This window comes from Microcaecilia unicolor, chromosome 4, assembly GCF_901765095.1.
Source record: "Microcaecilia unicolor chromosome 4, aMicUni1.1, whole genome shotgun sequence".
Taxonomy (NCBI): Eukaryota; Metazoa; Chordata; class Amphibia; order Gymnophiona; family Siphonopidae; genus Microcaecilia; species Microcaecilia unicolor.
In genome coordinates this window covers 264,934,200-264,946,475 of record NC_044034.1, presented here as the reverse complement: position 1 = coordinate 264,946,475, position 12,276 = coordinate 264,934,200, and the positions used below count along the sequence as shown (strand labels likewise).

Genomic DNA, 12,276 nt, shown 5'->3' with positions numbered 1-12,276 from the left:
CCCCACCACCCCAAACTATGAACCGCAGTGTCTCTCCCATGCCCCCTCCTCCCACTGAAACCCGTGGGACATGTACCTTCCCCACTCCCACCCGCGACCGAAGCACCTCCACCACTCTCCCCACTGTGCAAGATCGGGCCACATCTCCCCATATGCCTCTCCCCCTAATTAACCTTCCCCCAGATGAGCTCCAGGACATGGCCCAGACCCTGCGCATGGGAGGACAGGCACTGGCGGACCTTGCTGAAGTTATCCAGTACCTGTCCTCCAGCGTACAGCGCCCTTGAAAAAAAGTTGCCCCAAATAAATTTATTTTACAACTGTAAGTTGTCGCACATAAAAAAAAAAAAAGTTATGTTACAACTGTATAAAAGTTGAAAAAAAAAAAAAACAGTTATGTTACAACTTTATAAGTTGCACAGAAAAAAAAAAAACAAAAAAAAGAGTTATCTTACAACGTTATAAGTTGACCAGAAAAAAAAAAACAAAAAAAAAAGTTATATATATCTTTTTTCGGCTTTAGAAATAAATACTTTCAAAGCCTGCGGCCGTACACGAGCGACAATATGTTACGTTTATTTTATGCGCCACCATGGAGCACCGTCTGATTGGCTGCTCGTTTGGCGCTTAAATATGACGTACATTTTGCGCTCTATAGAGAAGCGTTCGTCCTCGTGTTTCCCCGGCTCGCGAATAGAAAAAAGAAGTCATGGATGGTGGGTTTTTCCTTGCACAGTTGGACTTTTTCCCTGCCATGGATTATGACCACATGCAGGAAGAGGAGGTAACAGAAACCATTGTACACCACCCTGTCCACGTTCGCCCACGCAGGCTCCCCCGCCCACGTGTGTTTCGTCAACGGCTGGTTCTGGAACACATGTCAGACAGAAAAATCGTGGATGACTACCGCTTGACCAGAACAGCTATACATCAACTGTACCATGAAATTAGAGATGATATTGACCCAACCACACATAGATCTCACGCAGTGCCTGGCCTTGCTAAGCTGCTTACTGTTCTGCAGTTCTTAGCCACAGGCACATTCCAGCATGTGTTAGGGGGTAACAGCGGCGTGGACCAGGCAACTGTTTCAAGACATCTTTCGCAGGTAATACTACGCTTTTTGCCCTGTCATCCAAGAGTTATTTTAAAAAGTAAAAACTTCAGATCCAGCATCACTGGTCTGTTTTTGATAGGGTTACCATACGGCTCCAGAAAGAGGACACATTGATCCACTGTGGGTTTTGCTTCCATTGAAAGCTATGGAAGTAAAACCCAGACTGGCGCAATCTGTTCTCCTTTTTCTGGAGCCATATGGTAACCCGTTTTTGAAGAGCGTGATCCAGTTCCCACTCCTGTTTTTTGCGGCGTGCATTTCGCTACACCCTATCCTCATCCCACCCCTCCTCCATCGTTGTGCGACCCTCCTTCTGCAATGTATAAAACATGGATAACCAATCCCAAAATTTGCACTGTGTTTCAGGTCCTGCACGCACTGAAAAAATGCGTTCGCCAGCACATAGCATTTCCCACAGGGGAAGAAGAACAGAGGAGGGTCAAGCAGGACTTCTACAAGATTGCGCGGTTACCCAATGTCCTAGGAGCTATAGACTGCACACATGTTGCCTTGACCCCGCCTGCGGATCGAGAACTGCAGTATCGAAACCGCAAGATGGGACACTCGCTGAATGTGCAAGTGGTTTGTGATGCTAACCTTAGGATCCGTGATGTTGTTACACGTTTTCCAGGGAGCTGCCATGACTCTTACATATTGTCTAACAGTGCACTGGGAAGGAAGTTTGCAGAGGGGCAGAATCAAAACGGATGGCTTCTTGGTGAGTTGCTTACATTTGCTTTACTGGTGTGGTTGATACTACAACATACTACTAATTAACAATGATGTATAGAACAACACACATGGAAATTCCTAACTGCCATTTCTTTATAGTGCCCTGGTGGCCTACTGACCACTTCCGTCTTCCTGGTGAAAGGCGGAAAAGGTCACTATACCAACGGGCTACTTATAGGTAAATGTGTGTTAGGTGGCTGTGACTTAGGACATGAAAAGTTCATTACGGATATTTTGCGACCCTTTAATATTATGTTCTCACACTTATGAACTGTTGTGTTCCTGCAGGGGATGCTGGATATGGGTCGAAAACATGGCTACTGACCCCGCTTGCAGTGCCCCGGTCTGATGCAGAGAAGCGTTACAACGAGGCACACATTGCAACAAGATGCACAATAGAGCGCACGTTTGGGGTATTGAAGAGCAGGTTTCGCTGCTTGCACATCTCTGGTGGCTCCCTGCAATACTCCCCTGAAAAGGTAGCTGACATAGTGCTTGTATGCTGCATGCTTCATAACATTGCACTGAAGCATCACCTTGACATCGACATTGTAGTCCCTCCAGAAGTGGACATTGCCTCCTCGGACAGAGGGACAGATGCAAGCAAGGGAAATGCTGTGCGCCGGAAGGTTATCCATGATTTCTTTTCTGAACCTCGCCATCCTTAGTAGCCTAGTACCACTTGTATGACCTGTCTGTCAGATTCCTGGTCAAGGAGGGATATAGGCAAGTCCCACATAGCGTGTGTGTGTCAGTTAAGAACTTACAGACCAAAATCCTATATCCCTTCTGGAATGGGGAACATGTCAGCACAGAACTTGCATATGAACGGTGTGTCATTAGCTGGTGTCAACAGATAATGCTATGGGGTTAACATTGCAGCAATACTATGATTAGCAAATCACTATTTGTCACAACCTACGTCCTCATATAAACTTATAAAACAACATCGAAACAGTTCAGAACAAATACTTTTATTAATTAAACAGGAGAAAAAAAAGGAAATGTTTGATAAAGCTGGAAAAGACAGCATAGCGAGATGTGTTTCTAGCTCCGTCGGACCATGTTCCGATGTTCCACAGCACCTTCAAAACAACCAAAAAAACAATTACAATTTGCATTTTACTGTTTTGGTTTGGGGGGTGATACCAAACAGTTTCAAAGTTTGAAATATACCTGTTAACAAACATTTCGGACAACCCTTTCACATGGCGACAAAACAACAGTGCACAAATGTCAATAAAAACTATCAATGCATTTCACAAAAATATCCCCTGTTATGTAACCACAATTGGAAAACCTCTTTTCAGGCTCAAAAAAAAGGGCTTGCACTCCCCTCCCACAGCCCCACCGGTTTCAGTCAGCGGGTAACAAATGAAACTTACTATCCAATGACTGGCTGTTACAAAGCCGGGGTATGTGTGGGTATTCCGTTGTTCTGTCGTCATCGCCGTGTTCTGCTGCTCTGTTGCTGCAATGAAACAACATAACATTAAACTTCATATGTTGCAAACTGTGTACCAAGTTTACGTTTACAAAGGTTGGAGGCTAACGTGACAATTATAGAAAAATAAAGGCGAATAAATGATCAAACGAACTTTTTCTTTGTATGTGTCGCACCCATACTTACTATTGAGAAACAGGCTGCCACACAGGGTGCGCAGTGGAGGGTGTTAGGTTGTTCTGTGCTCCCGGCTGCGGGTTACAGCGATCGTGCCTGCAATTAGATGAAAAAGGAAGCAGGAAAATGTAAATAAGCCTGTCTAAAGTAAAGTACAGAGACAGATCGACGGGCCACTCAATCAACCGACATACTTACTCAGAAAGGGAGGCCCTTGCGACCACGTTTTGGCCTGCAGACCCTACACCTAGCCAAAAAAAAAAGGGCGTGTTACGGTATGCACAGTGTGCCAAACAGTAAAAACAAGGAATTAACAATTAAAAACATGTACAGAAAAGAAGAGGCCACAGACATTACCTATAGGAGGCTGAGAAAAAGAATAAACACGATGGCCGATGGGAGACAATGAAGGGAGCGTGGGAGGTACACCTGTCTCGAAGCCTGGGGAAAAAAAAAAATCAGGCTACAGTACATACATCTGGATCGTTTAACAAAGAACTGAGTACAGAACCAGTTATTAGAATACTATACTTACTTGCAACTGCACCGTTGGTCGTCCGATGCTGCAATGGACTCCAGGCTGTAAAATTTTTTTTTGAAAAGAACACACACATTAGACGAACTCTTTAGAACAGAGGGGATATATAATATGTGTTTGTGGATAAAGAAAATATACCATTTGCACTGCGATAACCCCAGCCGGAGTCATCGCGCAGTACAGCATGCTGCATCCCCCTGATCTCCTGTTGGAGATCCATAAACATCTGCCGTTGCTGCTGGGAATGCGCTCTGGTAAGATTGCACAGTTCGCGCAAAAGAGCGTTGTTCTGGTCCAATAAGGCGTTTGTTTTATCAGCTCGCGCATTGGCGTTGTCCTCCGCCTTGTCCTCCGCATTCTGCATTTGTGCACAAATGGCAGTTGTGGAATGACGGACACGTTCTGCCACATTTTCAAGCAGAACGTTTATACCCTCATTCCACTTGCCCTGCCTGTCCCACAACTTGCGTCGTGCCTGCCATTCGTCCGCCGGGGTCCGACAAGGAGGGCCCATGGGCGATTCAATAGAAGAGGATGGGGGGGTGTTTGGGACACCAACGAGGTCTAGTGTCACAGTTTCAGTTTCCCCCCCATCCTCTACTCCCACTGTAGGGGTCATCAACAGTACACCTAACAAATACAAAGGAAGAAACCATTACACGGAACATCGAAGACACACAGTCAACGGGAGGGAGGGAGGCTTGGTGCTGGGTGCTGCTGGGTGGGTGGGAGGCCTAATGCTTAGTGCTGGGAGGGAGGCCTGGTGTTGGGTGTCGCTAGGTGGGAAAGAGGGAGGGGGGCCTAATGCTGGGTGGGTGGGTGTTTGGGAGGGAGGGCGGCCTGGTGCTGGGTGAGAGGGAGGGCAGGGGGGAGAGGAGGGTGGCTGGAGAGGAGAGGAAGGTGGCTGGAGGGTGGCTGGACATTGTAAACAGGAAAACAAGTCTGTACTCACGTGCTTCCTCTCCCTCCTGTTGTGTCGCACATGGCGTTGCACACCCTGCTAACCATGTCGAACATCCTGGGACCGGAGGCTCAGTGCCACATGGTGTTGCTGAGAGAAGATATGATAGAGGTATGCCAAAAATGTTCATTATAAGCGACTGCTGCCGTAATTAAAAAAAACAGCAAACACAGGTCCTACAAAAGGTAGAACACAATAGAAACTGCGATACAATACTTACGTGGAACTGCATCACTGCTACACCAGGAAGGGGAAGAGTTGGAGTGACTTGAACTTTGCAGAACATCACCGGTAGTACAGGAAGGGGCAGAGGGGGGCAGGCTTCTCATCCAGGCTGTTATACATGTCAAAGAACACACGCTTGTAAATGTGGTTGCCATGCTCTAAGGTTCATGACAATAATCATGTAGTTATGTCCCCTACAGCAGCCCACAGAAAATCATCAGTACTCACCACCTTCTGTGTCCTCAGATAATCTTGAATGTTGTAGATGTTCACCTACAACCGAACACAAATACAAGGTACATTCAAAACCACCATCACAAAGAGGGTCCATACCCAAACACACCACGACTTAAGCGCGGCAGGAAAATATTCAAGTTCCATACCATCAATTGTATTTTCAGACGTGTCGTCACCAGTGCATAGTCCAACCACCTGTTCACGACCAAGGGTGGCCAACACTGCCTCCTCCAGGGGAGTCATCTGCACGGCACATGGAGGGCCACCACCTGTCCCCTTTCCATGGTTCCACTTGTTCCGAGCCTTGACTTTCACCATACCCCTGAAGTCCTGCCAACGGTGCTTGCACTGCTCTAAAGTGCGTTGCCGCACACCAAGAGCATTCACCTCGTCCACAATCCTCCCCCATATCCTGTTCTTCTGTCCAAGCGTCAACCGGGACTTTTTAAACAGTTGTCCAAATTCGTCACATACACCGCGAATCAATACTTCAAGCTCTTCCTCCGCAAATTTTGTAGCACGCTTACGCTTGCCATTGACATTAGGGCCCTCAATTGTCTCCTCATCCTCCTCTCGCCACGACACATTTTCCTGCATTGCTTCATGAACAGAAAAAAATGTAGACATGAACACACAACTAGCAGAAAACTCTAATTAAACCACATTCATAGGCTGTTTGAAAGGCCATACCTACCTATGCACACTCTGTATATGAACGAATTAACGGTGGAACAACGCAGAACACACCTTGAAAAGAAAAAAATATTGACGTGAAACAACAAATATCAGCAAATATCAGCAAATCGCAATCAATGCATATCAGTAATTCATGTGTGCCTCTTACCTATAACGATTTTTGGGAAAACAAAAAGGATGAAACCACATGTGGCACACACCTTACAAAAGGGAAAAATATTTGATTAACGGCAAATGCTGTGAAATCACGGTTTACAACATCAGACGTCTTACCCACCTTTTTAAAAAAAAAATACAACGTTGCACAAAGGGAGGAGAAAAGCGCGAAACACGAAGAAAACCGAAGCAGGGCAGTCGCCTAAGCTGCAGCGACGTGATTCCTACACGCTGTGGATGCACGCTCTGGACGCATGTTAATGACGTCAAGATGGGTCGCATATTATCCACGTCGATACCGTGTGCTTTACGAATGTGCAACAGCGCATGCGTTTTCTGCTCCGCTACGAAACTGTCATGCATCCGACTTTTGAATTACGAATCGGAGTTTGCAGGTGGGGTTTCTTGGTGCATTCTTCGTATTTTTGAAATCGGTAAGTACTTTAACGATTTAGATTTTTTTACGTTTGGTTGCTGCATCTGCCTCCAAGTCACCAATTATAACAGCTGTCCTAATCCTTCCCTCCTGGCCATATGCCTTTGGAGACTCATGATCAGTGTGAGAGGATACTACATTACTCAGAGAGCAGTTCATGCTATATCAAGGTAATACTCTCCTCTATGGCAGCACAGAGGATGACAGATTGGAGGTAAGATCTATCTACTATGTCTCTGAAGGTCTTCTTGAGCAGGATACCTGATGTAACAGTCGGTTCTGGCAAGCAGTCCTACAGAATTTGTTTCGTGTCTAGAATCCAACTCCACCCTCTAGGCACAGTTTTGTTCTGTTCCAGGTTGCACCTCTACAACTAGTATATAAATAGATTCAGGTTGATTGAATTACAGGTTTCAATGTTTTGAGTCCCTATTGTCCTAGCATTGCTGTTTTTGGTGAGCCTGGTAGCTAGAGATTCCCAGCTGTAAAAATATGAAGGCCTGCTTGTCCTCAGAGAACACAAAGTTACTCACTGTAGCAGGTGTTCTCCGAGAACAGCAGGCCAAGTATTCTCACATACCCTCTCACCTCCCCTTGGAGTTGTATTCTTTAACGTTTTGCAATGACTGAGAGACCCACACTTGTACACCAGTGCATCAGGATGCTGCTAGAAAGTTCTCTGTTAATACTATTAGTCAGCATCTGCACCAGGCTCCGTCGGATGACGTAACCGATCTGTGAGAATACAAAGGTCTGCTTGACCAAAAAAAAAGAAAAGAAAAAGAATTATACCTAGACAGTGCAGAACATCTGAGGATAAGCCGACAAGTGGTAGATCTTAAGATTTAGCCATTAATACACTGGTTTCATCCCTTGCCTTAAGAAAATCTATCACTTGTTTAGGTTCAAGAAACAGAAAATGATTCTGTCCACAAGACACCTATATGGAAATTTGAAATTGAAAGTTATGCCCAAAGCCAAGGCTCTGGGCCTAAGCTCTAGAAACTTCTATGCCTCTTCTGTGTTTCACGAGAAAGATCAGTAAATACTTGAACTTTAGAACCCAAAAGAAGCCTTCCCATTTTTTTTAAATACAGACGAATCACGGTACTCCAGTCATGTTCAAGAGTAAAGCCTGCAGTTAAGGTGGTATGTTCAGTTATTGCTTCTAAGGAACTTTCTAAAAAAGTTGTTAAACTCATAGCTCTCATTGGTAAAGATGTATGATCTTCCATATAAGCCTGATGCATAATATACTCTTGTAATAAGAGATAGATTATCTGAAGGAAAGTGTGATGCATAGTTGGTCAGTTAGTGTTTTGTTGGTGATTTTGCACGCCAAGATTTTGAATGTTGAGGATGTGTGTTTAGTGACTGGTTCTGCTGTGAAGGAAGATTTGTATATTACTGCTATGCCTCTTCCTCTCTTTTTGGTCAGACCACAAAAAGCTCACCTTCACATTACAATGGAAGAAAAATGGCAAAAAAAGAGAGCCAAGGACCCAATACATACACACAACCAGAGGGAAAGTAGACAACCACACATTCTGGACAACATCGATAAATGAATTAAAAAACTCACCTGTGGATAAACACTTTATGAGAAAATGGAATTAAACAAGTGAAAACACACTAAACAAAATAGATCCACTCAAAACAAAAACAAAAATAAAAAAACAACCATGTCTCTGGTTTAATGACAAACTATTACACATGAAGAAACTCTGCAGGAAACATGAAAGAACATGGGCCAAAAACAAAACAGACACAAACAAAACCATATGGAGAAAAGCCATAAGAACATACGCAAACCGCAAAAAGAAAGCAAAAGCAGAACACTAAGAACATATACTATGTTCATATACAGTGGGGGAAATAAGTATTTGATCCCTTGCTGATTTTGTAAGTTTGCCCACTGACAAAGACATGAGCAGCCCATAATTGAAGGGTAGGTTATTGGTAACAGTGAGAGATAGCACATCACAAATTAAATCCGGAAAATCACATTGTGGAAAGTATATGAATTTATTTGCATTCTGCAGAGGGAAATAAGTATTTGATCCCTCTGGCAAACAAGACCTAATACTTGGTGGCAAAACCCTTGTTGGCAAGCACAGCGGTCAGACGTCTTCTGTAGTTGATGATGAGGTTTGCACACATGTCAGGAGGAATTTTGGTCCACTCCTCTTTGCAGATCATCTCTAAATCATTAAGAGTTCTGGGCTGTCGCTTGGCAACTCGCAGCTTCAGCTCCCTCCATAAGTTTTCAATGGGATTAAGGTCTGGTGACTGGCTAGGCCACTCCATGACCCTAATGTGCTTCTTCCTGAGCCACTCCTTTGTTGCCTTGGCTGTATGTTTTGGGTCATTGTCGTGCTGGAAGACCCAGCCACGACCCATTTTTAAGGCCCTGGCGGAGGGAAGGAGGTTGTCACTCAGAATTGTACGGTACATGGCCCCATCCATTCTCCCATTGATGCGGTGAAGTAGTCCTGTGCCCTTAGCAGAGAAACACCCCCAAAACATAACATTTCCACCTCCATGCTTGACAGTGGGGACGGTGTTCTTTGGGTCATAGGCAGCATTTCTCTTCCTCCAAACACGGCGAGTTGAGTTCATGCCAAAGAGCTCAATTTTTGTCTCATCTGACCTCAGCACCTTCTCCCAATCACTCTCGGCATCATCCAGGTGTTCACTGGCAAACTTCAGACGGGCCGTCACATGTGCCTTCCGGAGCAGGGGGACCTTGCGGGCACTGCAGGATTGCAATCCGTTATGTCGTAATGTGTTACCAATGGTTTTCGTGGTGACAGTGGTCCCAGCTGCCTTGAGATCATTGACAAGTTCCCCCCTTGTAGTTGTAGGCTGATTTCTAACCTTCCTCATGATCAAGGATACCCCACGAGGTGAGATTTTGCGTGGAGCCCCAGATCTTTGTCGATTGACAGTCATTTTGTACTTCTTCCATTTTCTTACTATGGCACCAACAGTTGTCTCCTTCTCGCCCAGCGTCTTACTGATGGTTTTGTAGCCCATTCCAGCCTTGTGCAGGTGTATGATCTTGTCCCTGACATCCTTAGACAGCTCCTTGCTCTTGGCCATTTTGTAGAGGTTAGAGTCTGACTGATTCACTGAGTCTGTGGACAGGTGTCTTTCATACAGGTGACCATTGCTGACAGCTGTCTGTCATGCAGGTAACGAGTTGATTTGGAGCATCTACCTGGTCTGTAGGGGCCAGATCTCTTACTGGTTGGTGGGGGATCAAATACTTATTTCCCTCTGCAGAATGCAAATAAATTCATATACTTTCCACAATGTGATTTTCCGGATTTAATTTGTGATGTGCTATCTCTCACTGTTACCAATAACCTACCCTTCAATTATGGGCTGCTCATGTCTTTGTCAGTGGGCAAACTTACAAAATCAGCAAGGGATCAAATACTTATTTCCCCCACTGTATACTATAAAACCATCTACACAGCAGGATTTAGCTACTTGGGTTCCAAATGGTGAAATTTGATACCAAAAATCATAAGAAGCATCACAAATCTCCTCCAACCTAGAAAATAAATCAAAACCTATCTCTTCAAAAAATTCTACGGCTAAACACAAAGATATCGCTGCCTCCTTCAACACTACCCCCTCAAAACCATATGAATAACTACCACCAAAACTTAACAATGAAACAAGAACCACCACCACCTTTCCCTCCTCAAATCTATTTCTTCAGAAACTATATAAACAACTACACGAGCTATGGATGCTCTCGCCACATTGCACAACATCAATGTAACTCCACCAAAATTGTAAACTGTAAGCCCCTTTGAACCGAAACTTGTTTTTGGATAATAGTGGGATACAAGAATGCATGCATGCATAAAGGTCCAGTACAGGTTTTCTAAAATCTAATATGTACCCCCATAGTCATTCAGTTTTTAAGATATCTGCACTGAATATGAATTAAGTCAAATTGCACACATTGGAAACATGCTCTATACAAATTTATCTCACAAATATTTACTGTAGTTACCTTAACAAAATTGGATGTGGGTCACCAAATAGGTTTGGGACCCCCTGTTGTTATGCCTGTTTGCTTGAAAGTGAAATAGACTAGTTAATAGCTTTCCAAAAACTATTACATTATGGCTATATAATTAGGGAACGTTCTTTTTAGAATAATTTACTATTTCTGCCTAGTCACGGAGGAGGGCTTTTCACTGGCTGTAATTCAGTGCTTCTCTACTTTTGGGGGGGCTGGAAACTCCCTTCTTCCCTCTTAACCAATCCATCCTACTTCCTGTTTTATTTGTATACACTTTGTCAGTGAGTGGGGTGTGTTCTTTCTATAATCTCTCTCCGTCAGGCAAAGGGGTCCCTGTGCTCACTATTGAAGACAATAATTCTTGGCAATTAAAAGAGGCTAATAAATGTTATGGAAAACATTAATTTTCACTGAAACATTTTAAAAAGAGTGGAAATTATGAGACTGGTGCACAGTAATAACTGTGGTGCTGTAGCCATGAGGCTGCTCATCTGAAGACGTCTATGTTCACCCTATCTTTATCCAGTCATCTGGACTGATGATGGAAATAGTTAGCTCAGAGTAGAACTGGCCAGAACTGGCATTATGATTATCTCCTTTTGGAGATACTGTTCACACTGCTCTTGAAGCAGCCATGGGCATCACTGTAACAGCTATTACCCTGGCTCAGTCCTCTCACTGTGGGAGATCCAGCCATATCTTCAGCTTTGGGAAAATGCAGGGCAGGTGCCTGCACCCACAAGTTGAAGTTTGTCCCTTGCTGGGCAGCACAGAGTACTTAAAACAGTGCACAGGGATAGCTCTCCTTAAACAAATGTTTTCAAACAAAACCCTTTAGTACCTTCAATAGTGCAGTAAATAGTTTTCCCCATTTCAAGGGCATAGGGGAAGGGAGGGGGGTTATATTTACACAACATTTTTTTTGAGGGGGTACTTGAGGGTACTGAGTACCAGCATCTTTTTCATTGTCTGCTAAAATTGACCCATGGATTGCAAGTTTTAATGAAAGAGCTCAGGCTCTACACACCAATTCTTCCTTGTCATAGATTCTGTGACTGGTTGCAGGGGCCCTGGCTATTGTGGGGTGGGTCCTTCAGTGATCACACCACCCCTGAAGGGTGGCCTAGCATTTGAGTACTGGCACCTTTTTTGCTAGATAAAATGCACTGTATTTACAAAGCATTTTCCTTGTGTAAAGTATGTTTTACATGAAGAAAATATCCCTTATAAAACTGACAGCTAAGCACGCATAAGTACCCTCGTTCACAATATCACATGCACTTATGCGTGCACCACTCGTACCTGGGGGCAAAATTTAGACAAAGCTGATGCAGAGTTGCAGTGTAAAATATATGATTACATGCATAAAGTACATGCAGCAGATGTAAATTTGTGTTATAAAAGCATATAGGCGATTATGTTATCTTTCTAAAATACACTGATCCAGGCTCAAACAGTTCATTTGCCTGTGCAAATATAGCAATAACTGTAAAATGGATCTCAGTGGTGCCACTC

The 12,276-nt window shown here is 44.1% G+C and overlaps 1 protein-coding gene across 1 annotated transcript in view; it reads right to left on the bottom strand.

Annotated features, from left to right (window-relative positions):
* RASA3 (RAS p21 protein activator 3) overlaps nucleotides 1–12,276 on the bottom strand; it is a 615,753-nt gene that overhangs the window by 108,135 nt on the left and 495,342 nt on the right. The gene's annotated exons all lie outside the window — the stretch shown is intronic.